Raw genomic sequence first — 21,368 nt, 5'->3', positions numbered from 1 at the left:
TAGGAACTGATGTAACCTAGTCCTGAAAAGGACTCCAATTACAATTAGTCTTTACTCCCACAATCTATCTATTTAAGAGCACAGACCTGCCTGATAAAAGTCGTAGGAAATGCTGTAACCTAGTCCTTAAAAGGACTGCAATCACAACTATTCCCTACTCCCAAGCTATCTGTATATTTGTGCGAAAATTGGCTTGAAATTAACAAGGTATAGCGCACACAGCAACAGCGGTGCCGTCTAACACGCAGCTGCAGCAGTGAGAAAATGGTGGCGACGGGGAAAATGGCTTGGTCTTATAGGGCAAGGACATGTGACATACACTGCCAATCACACATGCCCTTGCTTGTGTGAAAAAAAGCACTTCGCTCCGTGTGTGCGCTGCTGATAGGCTGACAGATTGCACCTCCCCACTGCAAATGCGGGAAAGAGAAAAAAAAATGGAGATCTTCATTGTTCCTGCAGAGATCCATCCCCTGCCCCTCCCCCCGCCCCGCTGTACACTCAAACTGCGTATTAACATTAATTTTCATCATTACTGAGAAAAAATCCAGTTATGATTTTGGTGCACGAACAGTTATCGAACATAACCTCGAACAGCCGAATTTTTCTCAAATTGTTCGTGTTCGCCGACCGGCTCGAACACCGCCCAAAACAGCTCGAATTTGAGATTGGCGAACAGTTCGAGTAGAACAACGCTCATCTCTAATGGCCACCAAAAGTTTCTACATATAGCTTTCTGAGTAGCAGTGACCCCGGGGTGATCACTCAAGATAGAGTCATGAAACTCTTGCAACAAACATAATCTTAGATACACGGGCACAAATAATTTAGATCCAGGAGTAGCGGAAGGAGCCGACGACTGGACTTTGCGAATCTCAGCCTCCAATTCTGAGGAAATGACTATACCCTTAGGAAGAATGGAGGAAGGAGGTTCTGGAGGAGAAACAGACTCAAGGCTGCGTGACAGAGCGTCAGCTCTAACATTCTTAGACCCTAGTCTGAACGTGATGGAAAAATTGAATCTATAAAAAAATAAGGACCACCTGGCCTGGCTAGGGGTTAAAAGTTTAGCAGATTCAGTATAAGCCAGATTCTTATGATCAGTCACAACTGTGACCTGTTGAATAGCTCCCTCCAAAAAATGCCTCCATTCTTCAAAAGCTAACTTTACAGCAAGCAGCTCACGATTTCCAACATCAGTTTCGCTCAGCAGATGAAAATTTCCTAGAAAAAAATGCACATGGCCGTAAATTAATCAGGGTTTTGGGACCTTACGATAAAACAGCCCCCACCCCAATCTCTGAGGCATCCGCCTCTACAATAAATGGTTCCTGAAGATCAGGCTGAATAAGAACTGGAGCAGACATGAAGCACTCTTTTAGTTTATTAAATCTCCAATAGCATCTGGCGGCCAAACCTTAAGATCCGCCCCCTTACATGCGAGATCAGTAAGAGGTTTAACAATCAGCAAAAAAACCCTTATAAAATTTCCATAGTATGGTAGTTGGCGAATCCTAAAAAAGTTGTAGTGCTTTAAGGTCGAGAGGTTGAACCCAATCAATTATAGCTTGCACCTTCCCAGGATCCATTTAAAAACCCTCAGCAGATACAATGAACCCCAGAAATGATATTTCCTGCATAGAAAACGTACACTTTTCTAATTTGTCAAACAAAATTCTCCCTGAGTCTTTGTAAAACAAAACAAACATGCTCATAGTGTGAACTTAGATCAGATGAAAAAAATTAGAATGTCATCAAGGTATATCACAATAAACCTTCCATTGATATGAGAAAAAATGTCATTCATAAAGTTCTGAAAAACAGCAGGTGCATTGGTTAAACCAAAAGGCATGACCAGATTCACAAATAGACCCTTGGACGATAAAAATGCTGTTTTCCACTCATCACCCTCCCGGATTCGTATCAGATTATACACCCCTGAGATCAAGTTCAGAAAACCATTTAGCCCCAGTAAGCTTAAAGGGGTATTCCTATCTCCAAGATCCTATTCCAATATGTAGTAGGTGTAATAATAATAATATTAGCAAGTACCTCCAATTAGAAATGTAGTATAGTTTTTCAGATTCGCTATGTCTCTTTCCTCATGTGCAGGACCTTACGTATCCATGGTTACGACCACTGATATAGTGACACTTAGTTAGCTAGCTGCTAGTGGCCGTAACCATGGATACCTTGGTCCTGCAATGCCTGCACATGAGGAAAGAGACATAGCAAATCATAAAAACTATACTACATTTATAATTGGAAGTATTTGGTAATATTATTATTATTACACCTACTACATATTGGGATAGGATCTTGGAGATGGGAATACCCCTTTAAGATTATACAGGTCGGAGATGAGTGGAAGGGGGCAAGTATTTTTAATAGTGATTTTGTTTAGTTCACGGAAATAGAGGCAGGGACGGAGGCCACCATATTTCTTTTTCACTAAGAAAAATCCAGCAGCTACAGGTGAGGAGGAAGGACGGATATGACCCTTCCGTAAACTTACTTTAATATATTCTTTCATAGCGGTCCGTTCAGGCCCGACAAATTGTACAAGCGAGCTTTAGGCAATTTGGCATTAGGAATTAAATCAATAATACAATCATAAGGACAATGGGGAGGTAGTATCTCTGCCTCTTTTTCCGAGAACACATCTCCGGCAGACCCTCCAGACTAGCGGAGCAACTTTGCACAGAACGAATACATCTTTCATGGCAGTTGGGGCTCCATTTAACAATATCCTTTTGCCACCAATCGATAACAGGATTTTTGAACATGCAGCCAAGGAAACCCCAACACCAACCCTGCAGGTAAACTATTCAACACATAACAGGAGATGGACTCATAGTGCAGTGTTTCCAATCTTAGTGTGAATTCCACCGTTACCAGCTGGACAAAGTTCTGGAGCAACTGTGTCTTGTCAATGGCGACAATCTGAATGGGTCTTTCCAATCTAACTGTCCCTAATCCTAATTTAAGAACCAGTCCAAAATCAATAAAGTTTGCAGCAGACCCACAGTCAATGAAAGCAAGTGCAGATAACCATAGGTTCTGAAAACAGAGTTCCACTTTCAACAGTACTTTGTCTGAGGAGTAAAAAGGTACCTGGAAGCCTGGGTGACCTCCTCAACAATCACACAGGCTTAGGCGTTTCCTGACGACTTATTTGCTTGAGGGTGAGTCGAGCAGTCCTTGTGATAATGTCCAGCGTGACCACAGTAGAAGCAGAGTCCGAGGGTCACAGTTCCACCCCTCACTGTGTCTGGGATGCAGTTACTGACAGCTCAGCCATCCAATCTTGTACAGGGGCGTGCTAGAGCTGTCAGTGTGGTGAGTAACAGCTTGGCTGTCCAATCTGAGACTGGGAGGCACTGGCTATCTTCAGGTGTTCATTATCCCAGTTGAATGCCTGGCTACTTAACTGAGCTGTTTCCCCCAGATCTCTGCCAGACGTACATTCAGCTAGTGTGTGGTTTGTTCTCTGTGCCTTGAGTTCTGTTTATTGATCTTCTGTTGCCTGACCTTGGACCATCCATCTGTTTAACCCCTTCTACTCTGATCTGCTTTCCTCCTGGTATTCTGATTTACGGAACGTTACCTGACTACACCTTTGCCTCTTCCCTCTGTTTATGACATACCCTCCAGGCTTTGGCTTCGGACTCCTTGACTATTCCGTCTCTCGGCCTGGTCGTGAAAAGTTACTCAGCATTACACCAAGATCCCGCTGATGTTTCCTTTCCATGGTCCGAGAGCTGGCTGCTTCAACCTCCATTGATAACATCTCAGGTAAGGAAAAAGGCTCAGGAGGAATGACCAAAACCCCTTTTCACTCATCAGTTCTCTCCCGAATACTGCGGTCCATATGAATGGCCTGAGTCATAGCCTCCCCCAAACACAAAAATGTAGGATGCAAGCCCAGAGCGTCCTTAAGAGTAGTGTTGAGTGAATTTGTTCGGCGAATGTTCTAAAGTTTCAAATTTGGCACGAATATGGCACATTCGGATTCGTGATCGCAAAGGTAAGCAAATTTTCTTAAAATCAGAAAAGTTTCATGAATTCACGCGGGACCGCGAATACAGGGCAACCACAGAATTTTGAACAGTTTTGTTAGCATAGTGCAAGTGTATGATGAGCTGTGACATGTGCCAGGTTAGTGTGGGGGCTGTGGAGAACTTAGAACAGGTCAGATCAGCGGCGCACTGTTTTGTTTTTCCTATGGGCAGTAACTTTAACTGAGGAAAGCGAATCATAGCGCAGGAAGTATCTACACCCTCCAGACATAAGGGCTTCTGCAATTGGTTGCAGAAATCACATGTCCTTTCAATATAAAAATCGGCCATGTTCCCTCAGCGCTATTATATCCATGTCACTGCTGGAGACAGACGCAGCTCAGTGTTCTCCTGTGTAATGAGAGATATTAGCTAGATAGATGGGCGCTTGTGTGGTAGTCAGATAGTGTAGATAATTCCTGGCCTGTTTACCTCTGCAACTGCTGGTGCAGCACATTTTTGGTGTTCTTGTGCAAGTACTGAGATTCTGACAGAAACAGAGGGCCCATGCCATACAATAGTGCTGTGCACCGCTGGTATAGAGCTCCATGTCTCAGTATACCTTGAATCTTTTTTTGCACTTGCTAATGTGATCAAGCAAGCGCTGTGCACCTTTTCATTTAGTGGGGTTGAAATTGTGCTCTGCAAAGTCTTCAGAGCTTCTTATTGCAGAGCACAAAATCTATTTTTTTTTCTGTTGCTATTGTAATATTGAAAGCCTTGTGCGCTAAAGTATTTTTTAGTGTCAGATACTATTTTAGTGGAGTTGAACTTCAGGTGGGTTCAGAGTAAAAAAATAAATTTTTTCTCTTGCTACACCCAGTCCAAAAAATATTTTTTCCTGTGCCAAAAGTCATACAGTGCTATAAGCCAGCTAATATGTCAGTGACAGTCAAAGTCAGCTGGACACAGAGCTTATGCAGAGTAACCCAAAAATATTTTTTGCTCTGAGTAAAGTGATACAGCTGGCTAGATCTGAGTTTGAAATATTTTTGAGCATATATTCTGTCATACTGGCCTCATTCACATTAAAAAAAAAAATTTCTTCTGTTCCTAAAGTAATACAGCAGGGGACATCTCAGTTTGAAATTGTTTGGAGAATATCTCGTAAGTTTTATCGGCCTCATGCACACTAACAAATTTCTTTTGTCCGTTAGCAATGTTATACGGCAGGCCATATCTTACCTTGTCATTTAGTGTCGCTGAAATTCAGGTGTGTGCTGAGCTATAGCACAGGAAAAAAAATGTATTTTTCTATAGTTAATTGCATGCTCCTACCACTGTATCTGACCAACATGAGTGGGAAAAAGAGAGGGCTTGGTGGAAGGGGGAATAGACTTGGTGTTCAAGGTGTACGTGGGGTACGTGGTAATGTTAGTGAAAGCACTAGTGAATCAACACAAACAGGTCCTATCCAAAGACAACTGACAACTTATGTTAGTGGACGGCCTACTGCACTCCCTTCCTTTGGCAGCCGCACAGCGATATGCCTTGTTGATAAGGCCTAGAAAGAGCAGGTGCTCCAGTGAATGGCAAGCTCTGCTTCCAGTGCCCTCTCCTCTTCTTCCTCCACCTCAACATCACATGCAGTGCAGTCCACAGAGGTGGCACACCAATTACCATGCTTACCCCTGCGTCACAACTGGCCAACTGCCCAACTGACTGTAGCGAACCACAGATGGGTGAGTCTGTAGAACTCTTCACCCATTCTACACCATGGGCATCAGAAGTGTACTCCAAACAGTCACAGAGTCAAGGGGAGGAAAGCATCTGCACCGATGCCTAAAATTTTTTTAGCTTGGATTTGGGGCAGGATGAAGTAGGGTCCGAGCAGGTTCCTGACCCTCGTCCCCAGATGTTAACTGCAGGGGAGGGAGGTGATCCTGATGAGACTCAGATACCTGAGGCTCATGCGGACTGTACTGTGCTGTCAGGGCAACAAGAGGAGAAGGGTCACTCTGAGGGCGAGGAATGGAATAACACATTGGATGATGACGAGGTTGAAGATCCTACTTGGTGTGAACCCAGAGTCACGCAGCCGAGTAGTTCATCTGAGGCAGTGGAGGAGGAAGAGGAGGAGGATACATTTCACCCCATGGCACAGACACGGAGTGATGCAAGCACGAGGAGCACTGCATCCTTGCCACAAGCGTGGCTGTGGCCAGCTACGGTCACGTGTCTGCAGCTCGCAGGGGCAGCAAGGGTTGCCTAGCATGGGCCTTTTTTGTCACTGCAAAGGATGAGCCAACTCACGTTATCTGCAAACTTTGTGATAAAAAGCTCAGTAGAGGGAAAAACTGCAATAATTTGATTACTACATGCATGAACGTTCACATGCTCAAACAACGGAAGTGGACATGCCTGCTGTTTGTTTCACCGAGCACACTGCATGTTTCTCAATCCACCATAACATCTGCACCTCACTCACGCTCCACCAGTTTTTATGGTTCACCATGCTCCACCCTCTCTCAGCACCTTAGCCAGCCCTCGGTCCCGCAGTTGTGGTCATGTAAAACATTGTTTCATCCTACGCATGACAAAGCTAAGAGGTTGAACTCTACCATTTCCAATCTGTTGGCCATGGAAATGCTGCCTTTCCAACTGGTAGATACAGATGGTTTCCTAAATCTGATGGTCATCGCAGTCCCCCAGTACCAGTTGCTCAGTCCCTATTACTTCTCTAAGAAAGCTGAGCCTGTGCTACACCAGCATGTCGCAGACAACATCACCCATTCCTTGTCGAAATCTACGTGTGTCAGGGTGCATTTCACATCTCGCTGACTGGGCACTTGGTGATTCTGGTGGCTGTGGGGGCAGGCGGGGAAGGGGCTGCTCCACAAATCTTGGAATCCCTAAGGCTTGTAGAAGAAACCTCTGTATTTCTCACTTCCTCTGCTGCTTCTGCATCTTCCACCTCCTCTAGAGCCTCCACCTGCGCACTCAACCTCTGCCTTAACAAGACATGCGTTCCAAGGGTACAGAGCGAATACACACCACCTCCGTACTGCGCAGTCAGGCAGTCTTCAAATTAATATGCCTTGGAGATCGCAGTCATACAGGTGAAGAGTTGTGGGCAGCTCTCCAGGCTCAGTTTGAGCAATGGCTGTCTCCGCTGAACCTAGAGCCAGGGAATGCCGTGTGCGGTAATGGTGCGAACCTGTTAGCGGCCCTAGGCCGAGGCAAGCTCGCACACCTGCCTTGCATGGCTCACGTACTCAACCTGGTGGTGCAGCAATTTCTCTGCCACTATCCTGGCCTGGATGAGCTGCTTCACAAAGTATGGAAGCTGTGTTCTCACTTCCGCCGTTCGCACCCCTCATGTCATTGACTTGCATCGATACAGAGGTCTTTGTCCATGCCAGTTAACAGGTTGATCTGCGATGTGCCGACGCGGTGGAATTCCACTCTACACATGTTGCAGTAACTGTGCCAGCAGCAATGAGCTCTGATGCAGTATGTCATGACGTATAGCTTGGGGTAACGCAGTAAGGACTTGGGGCATATCACGTTTGCGGAGTGGGAACAGATTACGGACCTCTGCACCCTTCTGCACGGTTTTGAAATGGCTACTAAACTGGTTAGCGCTGACGATGCCATCATCAGCATCACTATTCTGGTCGTATACATGCTGGAGCAAACTTTGAATAACCTGTGGCAGGATGTGGTGGCCCCAAAAGAAGAGGAGGATGCGGAAGGGATGCCAATGTCTCAAATTTCCAGACTGTCGTCACACAGGCGGATGCCAAATGACAGTGGATTACAGCGATCGAGGGGGTTTGGTGATACCAGGCAAACTGTTAGTGAAGATGCAAGAGCCGAGGAGCTAATGGAGGAGGAAGAGGTGATGGACGAGCAGCTGTCAGAGGATGAAGAGGATAATCATCCCCTCTCGTTTGAATGTGGCTGGCAGGAGGGGACGAAGGAAACAAGCATCAGTGTTACGCAGCCCACAATACAGCCTGGCTTTGGACCTCCTGGAAGAGCCCGACATAGGAGTGCCTTCTTGATGCACTATCTGTAACATGATCCCTGTATAGTTATGATTCGAAATAATGCTGACTACTGGGTTGCCACTCTGTTAGATTCACGTTATAAGAGTCAATTTTGCCAGATGCTTCCCGCCTTGGAAAGGGACCTGCTTATGTTCGAAACAAGCTTTTAAGCAACCTTAATAGAGGTTTTCCCCAAGATAACAGTGAGGCACACAGTGTGCATCGCAGCTGTAGTCTTTCAATCTCCGGCATGTCAGTTCGTCAACGCCAAAACATTAGCAGCAGCAGAGTAAATGGCAGAAGCAATTTCTGGGAGTCTTTTCACACATTTTTTGCACCAGCTCGTGCAACAGCACAACAGAGTACAAGTCTGACACGTGGTGAATGACTTGAGAGAATGGTGCAGGAGTATCTAGAGTTCAATATCAATACCATCAGGGAGGGTTTGGACCCCTTTACATTTTAGTCTTCAAAAATGGATGAATGGCCAGAGCTTGCCTCTCACGCCTTGGAAGTTTTATCATGCCCGGCAGCCAGCGTTCTCTCTGAACGTGTCTTCAGCACTGCTGGTAGTGTCTTGACGGATAAGCGCACCCAGCTGTCGCTTGAAAGTGTAGACTGCCTAACTTTCATCAAGATGAACAAGTCATGGATCTCCAAGGACTTTTGCACCCCAATTGCAGACTGTAGAGAGAGTAGGTGATGTTGTCGTTTTGAGTGTGCTGAATTGATCTCTTGAAATTGCAGTCTGTGATATGTAATCTGTGCCTGCTCTTGCTGCTGCAGGTTTTAGGCCCTAATTTTGTGAAATGTGGAGAATTCTGATTGTGTCTCCATCCATTGGGTTGGCTGTAGTGGGATAGGTTTGGGTCTGCGTTAAACTACTTGTAGTCTGATGACATTGATACCACTTCGGTGGTGTTAGGCCCCCATTTAGGGCAATGTGAACACTCCTGGTTAGGTATCCATCTCCTGGGTTGGCTGTACTAGAAGAAGTGTGGGTCTTAGTTACACTATTTCTACAGTACTGAAATTGATGCCACTTTGCTGGCGTCTGCCACAATTTTTTTTAAATGTGGGGAATCCTGATTGGGTCTCCATCTATTGGGTTGGCTGTAGTGGAACCTTCCTGTTCTGCAGTCTAAGTTGGGTAAGGTTGCGTACCAGTCCTTGCTGCACTCCTGATACAGACTGTGCCTGCTGCACTCCTGATACAGACGCTGTCTGCTGCACTCCTGATACAGACTGTGCCTGCTGCACTCTTGATACAGACTGTGCCTGCTGCACTCCTGATACAGACGCTGTCTGCCGCACTCCTTATACAGACGCTGTCTGCTGCACTCCTGATACAGACTCTGCCTGCTGCACTCCTGATACAGACTCTGCCTGCTGCACTCCTGATACAGACTCTGCCTGCTGCACTCCTGATGCAGACTCTGCCTGCTGCACTCCTGATACAGACTCTGCCTGCTGCTCTCTGATACAGACTCTGCCTGCTGCACCATCTAGTCTGTCCTACTGGGTCCAGCTGCTGCGCGTCCGTTTGTCTGGAGTGGCACCTGGCGTTCATCGGGAGCCAAGTCTAACCTCACCATCAGAGGCTCTAGTGAACAGTCCGGTGCTCGCTTAGCCACGCCCCTCCAGGCTCTCCGTGGGGTCCGTGGCACAGTGGTGCCACAAACCAAGTCCGTGACAGTGTGCCCTCGTAGGCAGGGTTCTCTCTCCTGTTGTACCAGTTGGTGACCCCTTTTGACATGTAAAGCGCAACTGTGTCACTGTCACAGTAATAATAATTATAATACTTACACTCTGGGTCAATTGATGGCTCTCCCCTGGTGTCTACACCTAATTTGATGTGTTTTGGCAGCTTTTGGTCCCGTTTCTAGGTGTTGTACATGCATTTTTTTGGTCCCCTCATTGACTCCTATGGGATCCGGAAATGTTCGACGAACATTCGGCGAATAAATTTGGCGAATATCAATTTGTTCAGCGAACTTTTCCAAACCGAACATTGAAATGTTCGCTCATGCCTACTTAAGAGTATCCATACGGCCACAGCGAAACTGCCACCTGAGAGCAGCATCATTCCAAAAAACCTCAGAGAACAATTGCCGGAACTCCGAACCATAATCCTCAGCGTTGCGGTCCCCCTGCGTCAGGTTCGTGATCTTAGCTTCTGCGACCTGGACCCTGTCAGGTTCATTATAAATTATCCCTAAAGCGTCAAAAAAGGTGTCGACAGAAGACCGTTCTGGGGCTAGTGGGGACAAAGAAAATGCCCAATCTGAGGACCCCCACGCAATAGGGACATGATTATACCCACCCGCTGGGACTCATCCCCAGAAGACCGGGGTCGCAGAGTAAAAAATAATTTACAGCTCTCCTTGAACACCCTAAATTGATCCCTCCCCCCACAAAGGATTTGTCAGTGCCAGAAGTGCCACATCTGATTCGAGGGAGGTCAACTCTTCATCAGTAGGTCAAGAAGACATAACAACTGTCGCTGGCAGAGAGCATTGGGACACACCCAGAGTACTAAACTGACCCTGCAGCTGGGACTGTGAGGATTCTAGCCTCTGGAGATTCCTGGCCAGATCCTGAACCATCTGGGTCAGACTCGTCACCTGATCACACAGTGCACGAACTGGATCCATTGGTGAGAGGTAAAAAAAAAAATGTATGGCCAGACGTAAAGTGACGTTAGTCACTAACTCACGGAGCGACTATGAGGTGGATAGTCAGTCATTCAGAGGTCAATACCAAGAGAGCCCGTATATACCAAGGAAATGACAGATGCGTCAGTCAGGTCACAGTCCAGGGTCAATATCAAGAGAGAGCAGAACAAAGCCAAAGGGCAAGACAAGGAGGTAGTCAGAACACAGGCCAAAGGGTCAGGCAGCAGAAGACCAGAACACAGAACAACAGAATGAGGCAAACACTCACCAGGAAGCACAAACTACGTCTGGCAGGGAACAGAGGCAGTCAGCTCAGTTAAATAGCTTGGGCAATCTCCAGAACACTGAACACCTGGAGACTGCCGTGCAAATCCCAGTCAAAGATTGGACAGCCAAGCTGTCAATCAAAGCCCCGAGAGCCCGACTTGCCACTCACAGGATTGGACAGCCAAGCAGTCCATCAAAACACAGCAAGAACCAGTTCAATAGGACAGCATAGCAATCCCACACAGAATTCAGGAATCGTGATAGTTCAAGAAGGGGTTGTCCACTATTAGGACAACCCCTTCTTGAACTATCACGATTCCTGCATTCTGTGTGGGATTGCTATGCTGTGCTATTGAACTGGTTCTTGCTAATAGTGGACAACCCCTTAAACTCTGTCTTGAATTTGTAATAAATTACCAACAGTGTTACCAGCAAAGCCCCCCTACACTATTACATCCATCCTCCATAATTCACAACTGTAATAAGCATCTTCTCACATTTTCTGTGCTTAACAAAAACATGGAGGTTGTAACAAAAATCTAAAATTTTGACTCATCAGACCCAATACAGATTTCAACTGATCTAATGTCCAATCCTTGTGTTGCTTAGCCAACGCATCACTATTCTTGCTTACGCTCCTCAGTTGTGGATTCTTTGCAGCAATTCGACCATGAAAGCCTGCTTCTCGCAGTTTCCTCTCAACGAATGATGTCTGTGCATCATTTATGAGAGCTTTTATCTGAGGTGCTGTCAATTTACTGTTTCTAATGCTAAAGACTCTGATGAACTTTTCCTATACAGCAGAGATAATTCTTGGTCTTCCTTTCCTGGAGTTGTCCTCATGAAAACCAGTTTCATCCTAGTGAATGATGGTTTTTATGATGATCCTTGAGGATACGTTCAAGGTTTTAGCAATTTTCCAACCTGATTTAACCATCATGTCTTAAAGTAATGATGGACTGTCATTTCTCTTACTTTACTGAGTGATTTTGTGTACCAACAATGCCTCTGCAAAGCACACCTGATGATCGCAAACACTCTCTGAAGGTCGATGATTCCACAAATGAACTCTTGATGAGACATACCAATTCTGTTTGTGGTGACTATCTGATGAAGCTGCTTCAGAGAATGTAAAGGATACAGAATGTAAAGCTGTCATGAGAATAAAAGGGGGGTACTGAGAGGAATCCAAGGTTTAACACACATTCTGGTTTGTTACATACTTGTTTCTTTACTTCTTGTTGCCATTTGTGACCCTTTGTGGTTTTGTTGCCTTCAGTCTGAATTATTCTAATACTAAAAAGGAAAACCATTGCATGAACAGGTGTGTCCAAACTTTTGACCTGTACTGTAAGTCTGAAACCATGGGTAATGTTATATCAACGATTGTGTATACCAATGACGTACAATTAGCAGATGTGCATTCTGCTCTGTGATCGTGCAAGGAAAACGTTTTTAGTTTTTTTTAATAATATGTTTATTCATAAATTGAAACACAACATTTATTGTTCATGTGGTGGAATGTACTTCATGTTCCCAACCATAAGTATGATGTACTTTCACTTCCCAGAAGTTAGAAATTAGAATATCAGTACACATTGCTGGAGGCTATCAATCAGGCTCCACCACTACTCAGATTAAAACAAAAAAATGCTTTATTTCTGGAGTATACAAACATTTTTGTGAGATACAATGGAGTAATATTAAGATTCAATAATTTTTAATCTTTTATTTTTAAAGGAGATTATTTACCGATTGCTCTTCCGGATTTTCTAATATTATTTGTTAGAATTACCAGAAACCCAGCTCAGTGTTTCTTTCCTTGCATCACCCCAGACATTGCTTTCCATAATTGCAGGATCCAATGTGGCGGTCATCGTCTTTAAGGTGGTGAGCTGTCTCTCCATTTTTTTTCTTTCTTTTTTTTTGTGAAAATATTTATTTTTTCTTGCAGACTGCAAAAGATTAATCGGCTGACAACATAGAAATGAAGACTTGCCACAACCAAAAACAGAGGTTCCAGGTGCTGATGAGTCCCCTCCACCTGAAGCAATAGCAGCATCACTTGCTCCTGAGCTGACTACAGAAGAAGTGTACCTGCCCCTGGATACCACCACCCTCGTCTGATGATGACTTCGACGTCCCTTCACCACATTATCAGCTGACAGTTGTCTCATTGTGACAAAAGCCCTAAGCTCCTTTTACATTCTTGATTCAAAACTCTAGATTTTCCCTAACTCAGAGAGCAACTGCCACCTCAGCTATCACTGCCAGTGCCTCTATCACCAGAGCTGCTACTACTACCATCACCACTAGGTGTTTGATTCTTGTCCTCCACCTCCTTGTTCCCCAAGTGTATAATTCATAACATCCTCCACTTCCTCCTTGAGGCAAAAGAGTACAAATGTGATTTCTGTTTGAGAGAACTACAGATCTGATGACTTATTTTAGTGGTTGTGCCGCTGTTCCTTCTGTTTGCAGTCCATGTGTCACAGGTTTACAGAGAGGGGCCAGAAGACTGCAGCATCTGATTTCACGTACTCCTGCACTGATCAGAAGCACTTCTTCTTCATATTAAATGGTGCAGGTTTTCAGTTAGCAGTAGAGGGGTTAATCTGTTCAGCTTAGAGTCTTTGAAGCTTTCCTGCTTGGATAATCTCAGCTGTTCAGTATTGGCCACTCCCCTCTCCTATATATACTGACCTCTGGTAATCTGGATTGCCAATGTATAAAGTAATTGGGGGTATATTCTAACCACTATTTATAGTCAAAGTAAAGCAGCAAAGTGGTAATAAAATATAACTTATAATATATATAGAATTAAAATATAGCACAATTATAGAAAATATTAAAAAAGGACAAAAAAACAGAAACAGTCCAAAAGATACAAGGTCCTTATGAACTGTACTCACATGCAATAGGTATGAGTTGGATAACAATACCACAAATGTGCAGATCGATATTACAATACCGTCAGTCCTTTTTTGCATAGATGCCCTGTGATTGACACCATTGTGTCACTATGTAGCAAATATGATTATATATGGAGGACAGTTAGTGTACAGCGTACCCTTTGGGCAGTGTCCAATGATGGTGGCTATTTACATATGTCCTTCCAATTCTTTTCCATCCCTAGTAGACTCCTAAAGGAGTGTGGCAGTCTGGGTCAAGGTAGCGCTGTTGAAGAGAGAAATGTGCAATCTTAGCATACAGTTACCTTACACTTTAGCACCTTATTTGTGTACGTGTAGGGAGCTTCTGGGTGATGAAGACGTCGGGTCAAGAAGGGGTTGTTAATTGTTTTATATTTGTTATATGTTTCTGTGATTTTATGATAAAGTGTTTGCTGTGAAATCCCTATGGCCGATTATTGTATGCCGGTTTTCCCATAGGCTTTGCCTAAGACTATACCTGGGACACTGGAGGTCTACCCAGAGGGGGAACTATACAATAGATAAGGATTCAGCTGCACTACACTGCTTAGACACTAGAGAGTTAAGACAGGGGTTACATCATTAGCTGGGAGGAGTTACAGCCTTAGAGCAGTTTTTATGGAAAATCATTTCCAGGTTGCAGACAGTTGGGGAAGAGTGAGTGTGAGGAGCAGTAGGCAGAGTGAGACTGCCATTAGGGGAGGCCTGTGTCAGACCACCTCATTCCTGGGTTCAAGACCCGATTGCACAGAACCGGTGTAGGTTCTGTCCCATATACAGAGAGAGAGACGGGGTGTGGAGGAAGACTGAGCAGACAGGAAAACAGACTCCAACAGCAGTAGCAGCAGTGAAGAAGTCTTTTACTAGTGCAAGTGATCAGAACAGAATGAGGACACATTTGAGATGGAATCTGGACGCTGGCACAGTCCTAGGCTCATGGCTTGTCAGAGGCGCTCAAGGTGAGGCCTTTATATCCCTAGAGGGGAGATTCTTAGCTGTGTCACAGAAGAAGTGGATGATGTCGCAAACATTGGAAAGGCACATTACCAAGGGTACTTCACTAACCAAAGAACTTGTCTTGATCTGTATAGTGTAGCTGTGTATGGAAGAATTGCACAGTAAAAGTGAGTCTGTTAACGATCTCCTGTCTTGCTTGAAGTCGGTGACGGTTCCATGAACAATGTAACAGGGAGTAGAGCAAATCCTCCAATGCAGCACACACTCCAGTCTCAGTCCTTAATAGTTTAGGGGGCATGGGACGAAGAAAAGAGGGTTCCGGCGCGCAGCGTGATGGTGGCGGCCTGTGTGCTCCTCTCTACAAATACACTGACCTATTCTAATGTATGAGCTTCTGACACTCTAAGAGTTAAAACTCGTGCTCAACATGTGTCTACATTATTTTAGCATACACTTTTTGTGATCGTCTATGGCTATTTACATTCTCTTGTGGGGTATGAGAGACCATTGATTTTGACCTTCCCTCTAGATGAAATGTATGTATCCTCCTGTGATTACTGATGATGGGACTTGTGCAGTCTTACTATTCACAGTGTAGGTACCTGCCGGTATTGTAATATCGATCTACACATTTGTGGCATTGGTATCCAACTCATACCTATTGCATGTGTGTACAGCTCAGAAGGACCTTGCATCTTTTGGACTGTTTTTGTTTTTTGTCCTTTTTTTAATATTTTCTATAATAGTTGTGCTATATTTTAATTCTATATATATTAAAAATTATATTTTATTACCACTTTGCTGCTTTACTTTAATCTGGATTGCCAGTATTAGTTTTTCATACTGCCAGGTGTGGAGTGGCAGTGTCGGTTGTAGGTAGAGGTGTTTGGAGTGTTGATCTGTGACTGTTGCTTGGTGTTTCGGCTGTGTGCATATCCTCATCCTCTCATATTTGGTTTTCCATCCTTTTCTCCCTGGTGTTACTCTCTGTCTGTGAGTGCATATTTGTATGACTGGTATTTTCAGTTATCCCTGTACATCTTCCCTTGTTAGTCTGGTTTGTGTATTCATACACTATTATTCCCCACTTTCCTGGGTTGTGGAGGTGGACAGATATAGGGCTGATTTAGGAGTTCAGCAATTTATGTGGCCCCAGCATCGTCACCATCAGAAGTAAAACGGGGAGCAGGGATAGTTATGGCGCCCCTAGTGTCAGGGACAGGGAAGGAGCCCCTGGCCCCGAGTAATCCGACAAAAGAGTTGTGACATCCACATTCTTATTGCCAGATGTTGTGACAAGTTTTTTCTTCTCTTATACTATCCTGTCTATTGTCATTGCTGCTTTTTCTTTTTCCATATATTATTTTTACTACACTAGTAACTATTGTTACTGTTTTGAACCACAATTCTTCCTTTCGCAAAAAGAACTGTCCAAAAAATGATTTGTAAACTGCACGACCAAAAATAAAAAGTAGCAACAGAATGCAGTATTAGTTTGGTGTGTATGTATGCCAAATTTGACTTATAAAATAGTTTGCAAAGAATCAGTAGCATGTGACATGAACAGTTGTGAATCAGACTGCCAAACAGTTAAATGCCTGTATTTTTTTTTACTCTTTGTGGTATTATTTTAATAATAATAATCTCTTTATTTATATAGCGCCAACATATTCCGCAGGGCTTTACAATTAACGAACTTTATCCCTTTTCAGGTAAATGCCAAAAGAAAAGTAGCGGCAATAGGTCACAGTGTGGCATGTACATACATTACATACATCAAATTTGACTAATGAAATGGTTGTCTGAAAAATCATTAGCTTGTGACAGTGATACACTTTGTGAGGCAGACAGTCACACAGTTAAATGCCTTTTTTAATTTTTTTTTTTAACACAATTTTCCACCTTCCCAAAACTGGTCGTCCAAAAAATGTAAAAAGTACTGCAAAAGGTATAAACCCCAAAAACTACATCGACAACAGGCCTCAGTATTGGTGTGGAGTGTGTGTATGTACAATTAAACTTAATACTTACTATAGATGTGCAAAAATCAATACATTTTTATATGAACACTTTGTGACGAAGTGTGCTAAGGAATTAAATGTTGTTTTCTTTCTTTCAGCAATACTGGTGGTCAGCTTCTCCATAAATGCAAAAAAAATGTGCAATTGAAATGCAGCAGCACTATAATCACTCTGATCTTTCACTGCCAGTTCTTCTATCTCTATTCATTGAATCTCTGTAGTATTCTCTTTTCTTTACACACTGAACTTTTTCATTGCTTTTCTATCACACACACTCTGTACAATTTGTTCAGTGTTTTATGGCTTTCTCTCACTACTTACAGTGCCTACAAGTAGTATTCAACCCCCTGCAGATTTAGCTGGTTGACACATGCAGAATTAACTTGGCATTGTGACATTTGTACTGTAGATCAGCCTGGAAGTGGGAAATGCACTGCAGCAAATTTTGTTTTTGTTTTTTTTTTTGTTTTTTTTTTTAAAACGTTAAAAGATAATTCAGAGTGTCATTTATTATTCAACCCCTCAAACCACAAGAATTCTGTTTGGTCCCCCTAAAGTATTAAGAAGTAGTTCAGGCACCAAGAATAATGAGCTTCACATGTGTGGATTAAAGATCTCTTTTGCCAGCCTTTTCTGACTATTTAAGACCCTCCCCAAACTTGTGAACAGCACTCAGACATGGTCAACATGGGAAAGACAAAGGAGCATTCCAAGGCCATCAGAGACAAGATCGTGGAGGGTCACAAGGCTGGCAAGGGGTACAAAACCCTTTCCAAGGAGTTGGGCCTACCTGTCTCCACTGTTGGGAGCATCATCCGTAAGTGGAAGGCTTATGGAACTACTGTTAGCCTTCCACGGCCTGGACAGCCTTTGAAAGTGTCCTCCCGTGCCGAGGCCAGGCTTGTCCGAAGAGTCAAGGCTAACCCAAGGACAACAAGGAAGGAGCTCCGGGAAGATCTCATGGCAGTGGGGACATTGGTTTCAGTCAATACCATAAGTAACGTACTCCACCGCAATGGTCTCCGTTCCAGACGAGCCTGTAAGGTACCTTTACTTTCAAAGCGTCATGTCAAGGCTCGTCTACAGTTTGCTCATGATCACTTGGAGGACTCTGAGACAGACTGGTTCAAGGTTCTATGGTCTGATGAGACCAAGATCGAGATCTTTGGTGCCAACCACACACGTGACGTTTTGAGACTGGATGGCACTGCATACGACCCCAAGAATACCATCCCTACAGTCAAGCATGGTGGTGGCAGCATCATGCTGTGGGGCTGTTTCTCAGCCAATGGGCCTGGCCATCTGGTCCGCATCCATGGGAAGATGGATAGCACGGCCTACCTGGAGATTTTGGCCAAGAACCTCCGCTCCTCCATCAAGGATCTTAAGATGGGTCGTAATTTCATCTTCCAACAAGACAACGACCCAAAGCACACAGCCAAGAAAACCAAGGCCTGGTTCAAGAGGGAAAAAGTCAAGGTGTTGGAGTGGCCTAGTCAGTCTCCTGACCTTAACCCAATTGAAAACTTGTGGAAGGAGCTCAAGAATAAAGTCCACATGAGACACCCAAAGAACCTAGATAACTTCGAGAAGATCTGCATGGAGGAGTGGGCCAAGATAACTCCACAGACCTGTGCCGGCCTGATGAGGTCTTATAAAAGACGATTATTAGCTGTAATTGCAAACAAGGGTTATTCCACAAAATATTAAACATAGGGGTTGAATAATAATTGACCCACACTTTTATGCTTAAAATTTAATAAAATTCAACTGAGCAACATAACTTTTTGGTTTGTAAGATTTATGCTTCTGTTCATAAAACCTACTCTCGTTTGCAGTTTGAAGGCTCTAACTTATTTGCATCTTATCAAACCAGCTAAATCTGCAGGGGGTTGAATACTACTTGTAGGCACTGTATATGGCTGAACTGTGAGCTGTGATGTCCTCTCACTTTCCAGATTCACAACAAAATGACTGTTGCCTTCTCGGCGCCTTATTTTACACGGGTAATAATAGTTTCTCCTGATTGGCTGTGCTATTCTATGTGATGTGATCGCTGCCTGGCATTATGGGGAAGCCTGCCAGGCTGTTTCCATTGTCACGTGATCCTTCTCTGACTAATGCAATCTACTGCAATGGCAAAGTCTATTATAGGCGAATGGCACAAAGCAAATCGCAAATTGATGAATTCACCAAGTTCGGCTAAAGTAACTCTTAAAAATTCGACATGAATTTGATTTACATCAAATCTATTTGCTCATCCTTAGATCAACCCACTCTTTCACAATTGTATTGTATACACCTATGGCAAAAGGACTGAATGAAAAACTTAAATTTAATGATTTAGAGGTGTGTCCCAAAAGTTTTGTTAATACAGTGCTTGTAAATTTAGCTTCTAATTCCAAGTGATGTTACAGATGGTGTTATGGGAAACATGTTCCTTCATAAGTACTTTTTGTAAAGGGAATCTGACACCAGGTTTTTGCTGCCCCATATGAGAGCAGGATAATGAAGAGGCAGAGACCCCGATTCCAGCAATGAGTCACTTGATGCAGCTTTGGTAAATTCACTTTTCTATGTGCTGTAGATCTAGCAGTTCTCTGAATGCTGAGCTCTGTATAACCCCGCCCACACCACTGATTGGCAGATTTCTGTGTACGCTGTGCGTAGGCAAAAAGCTGCCAATTAGTGTAGCAGGTGGGGTTATACAGAACTCATGAATAGAGAGAACTACATGGCAGTAGGTTTACTTATTTATCTAGCGATAATCTGATGTTGATAAAACTGTGATTTTATCAAAACTACAGCAAGTAGCCTAGTAAGTGATACATCACTGGAATCAAGATCTCTGTCTCTACATTCTGCTCTTCTCAGATTAAGTGTCAAAAATACTGTTACAGATTCCCTTTATACATTTATTTTCTACATGTAAATTGTAAACTGTGGATATCTATTTTTGTCAAATTAAAGCAGATTGTTATGTTCTTTGAATTGTTCCAGCTACAGACACTGGAAGAAAGCAATGGCCATCTGTGTTTTAGTGAGCTATGTATTATCTTGTCTCTACTATTTTAAGATGTTCCCTCAGTCTATGAGTGTGTATTATAGTGAAATTCAGCAGTCTGGAATGAAATGGAATGGCATGGCACAGCAAAGCTGGTGCTAATGAGGTAAGGAGACACATGATTTCCAGATTTTTTGGATGACCTTTGAGGATTACTCCTGCATTTGATCATTTTGCCAATCATATCACAGTCATCCTCGAAGCAAGACAACATCATAGGTGCTTCAGTGACTTTAAAGTGCAATCTCTTGAACTGGAAATGAACCGGTGATAATTTCACAAATTTAAACTGGATATAGGAACAGATGCTGTAAGACTAGTAGAGCTTTTGTTTTCACGCAGGATTTATAAGAGGTGTTCACGTAGAAAAAATGTGAAAAATGGAGATTTCAGACAAAGATTTTCAGCTGTACAGAGATATCTTGAGCGGTTATAATTAATGCAGAGGATATCATAATTTTTGCAGAACAGAATAGTCTATCTATGGATGCAGTATTATATATATATATACAGTACAGACCAAAAGTTTGGACACACCATCTCATTTAAAGATTTTTCTGTATTTTCATGACTATGAAAATTGTACATTCACACTGAAGGCATCAAAACTATGAATTAACACATGTGGAATTACATACTTAACAAAAGAGTGTGAAACAACTGAAAATATGTCTTATATTCTAGGTTCTTCAAGGTGGCCACCTTTTGCTTTGATGACTGCTTTGCACACTCTTGGCATTCTCTTGATGAGCTTCAAGAGGTAGTCACCGGAAATGGTTTTCACTTCACAGGTGTGCTCTGTCTGGTTTAATAAGTGGGATTTCTTGCCTTATAAATGGGGTTGGGACCATCAGTTGTGTTGTGCAGAAGTCTGGTGGATACACAGCTGATAGTCCTACTGAATAGACTGTTAGAATTTGTATTATGGCAAGAAAAAAGCAGCAAAGTAAAGAAAAACGAGTGGCCATCATTACTTTTAGAAATGAAGGTCAGTCAGTGCGAAAAATTGGGAAAACTTTGAAAGTGTCCCCAAGTGCAGTTGCAAAAACCATCAAGCGCTACAAAAAAACTGGCTCACATGAGGACCGCCCCAGGAAAGGAAGACCAAGAGTCACCTCTGCTTCTGAGGATAAGTTTATCTGAGTCACCAGCCTCAGAAATTGCAGGTTAACAGCAGCTCAGATTAGAGACCAGGTCAATGCCACTCAGAGTTCTAGCAGCAGACACATCTCTTCAACAACTGTTAAGAGGAGACTTTGTGCTGCAGGCCTTCATGGTAAAATAGCTGCTAGGAAACCACTGCTAAGGACAGGCAACAAGCAGAAGAGACTTGTTTGGGCTAAAGAACCCAAGGAATGGACATTAGACCAGTGGAAATCTGTGCTTTGGTCTCCTGAGTCC

Source organism: Phyllobates terribilis, unplaced genomic scaffold (genome assembly GCF_046119375.1).
Source record: "Phyllobates terribilis strain yellow unplaced genomic scaffold, ASM4611937v1 Scaffold_5__5_contigs__length_657084704, whole genome shotgun sequence".
Lineage (NCBI taxonomy): Eukaryota > Metazoa > Chordata > Amphibia > Anura > Dendrobatidae > Phyllobates > Phyllobates terribilis.
Note: the sequence above shows the minus strand (reverse complement) of the source record.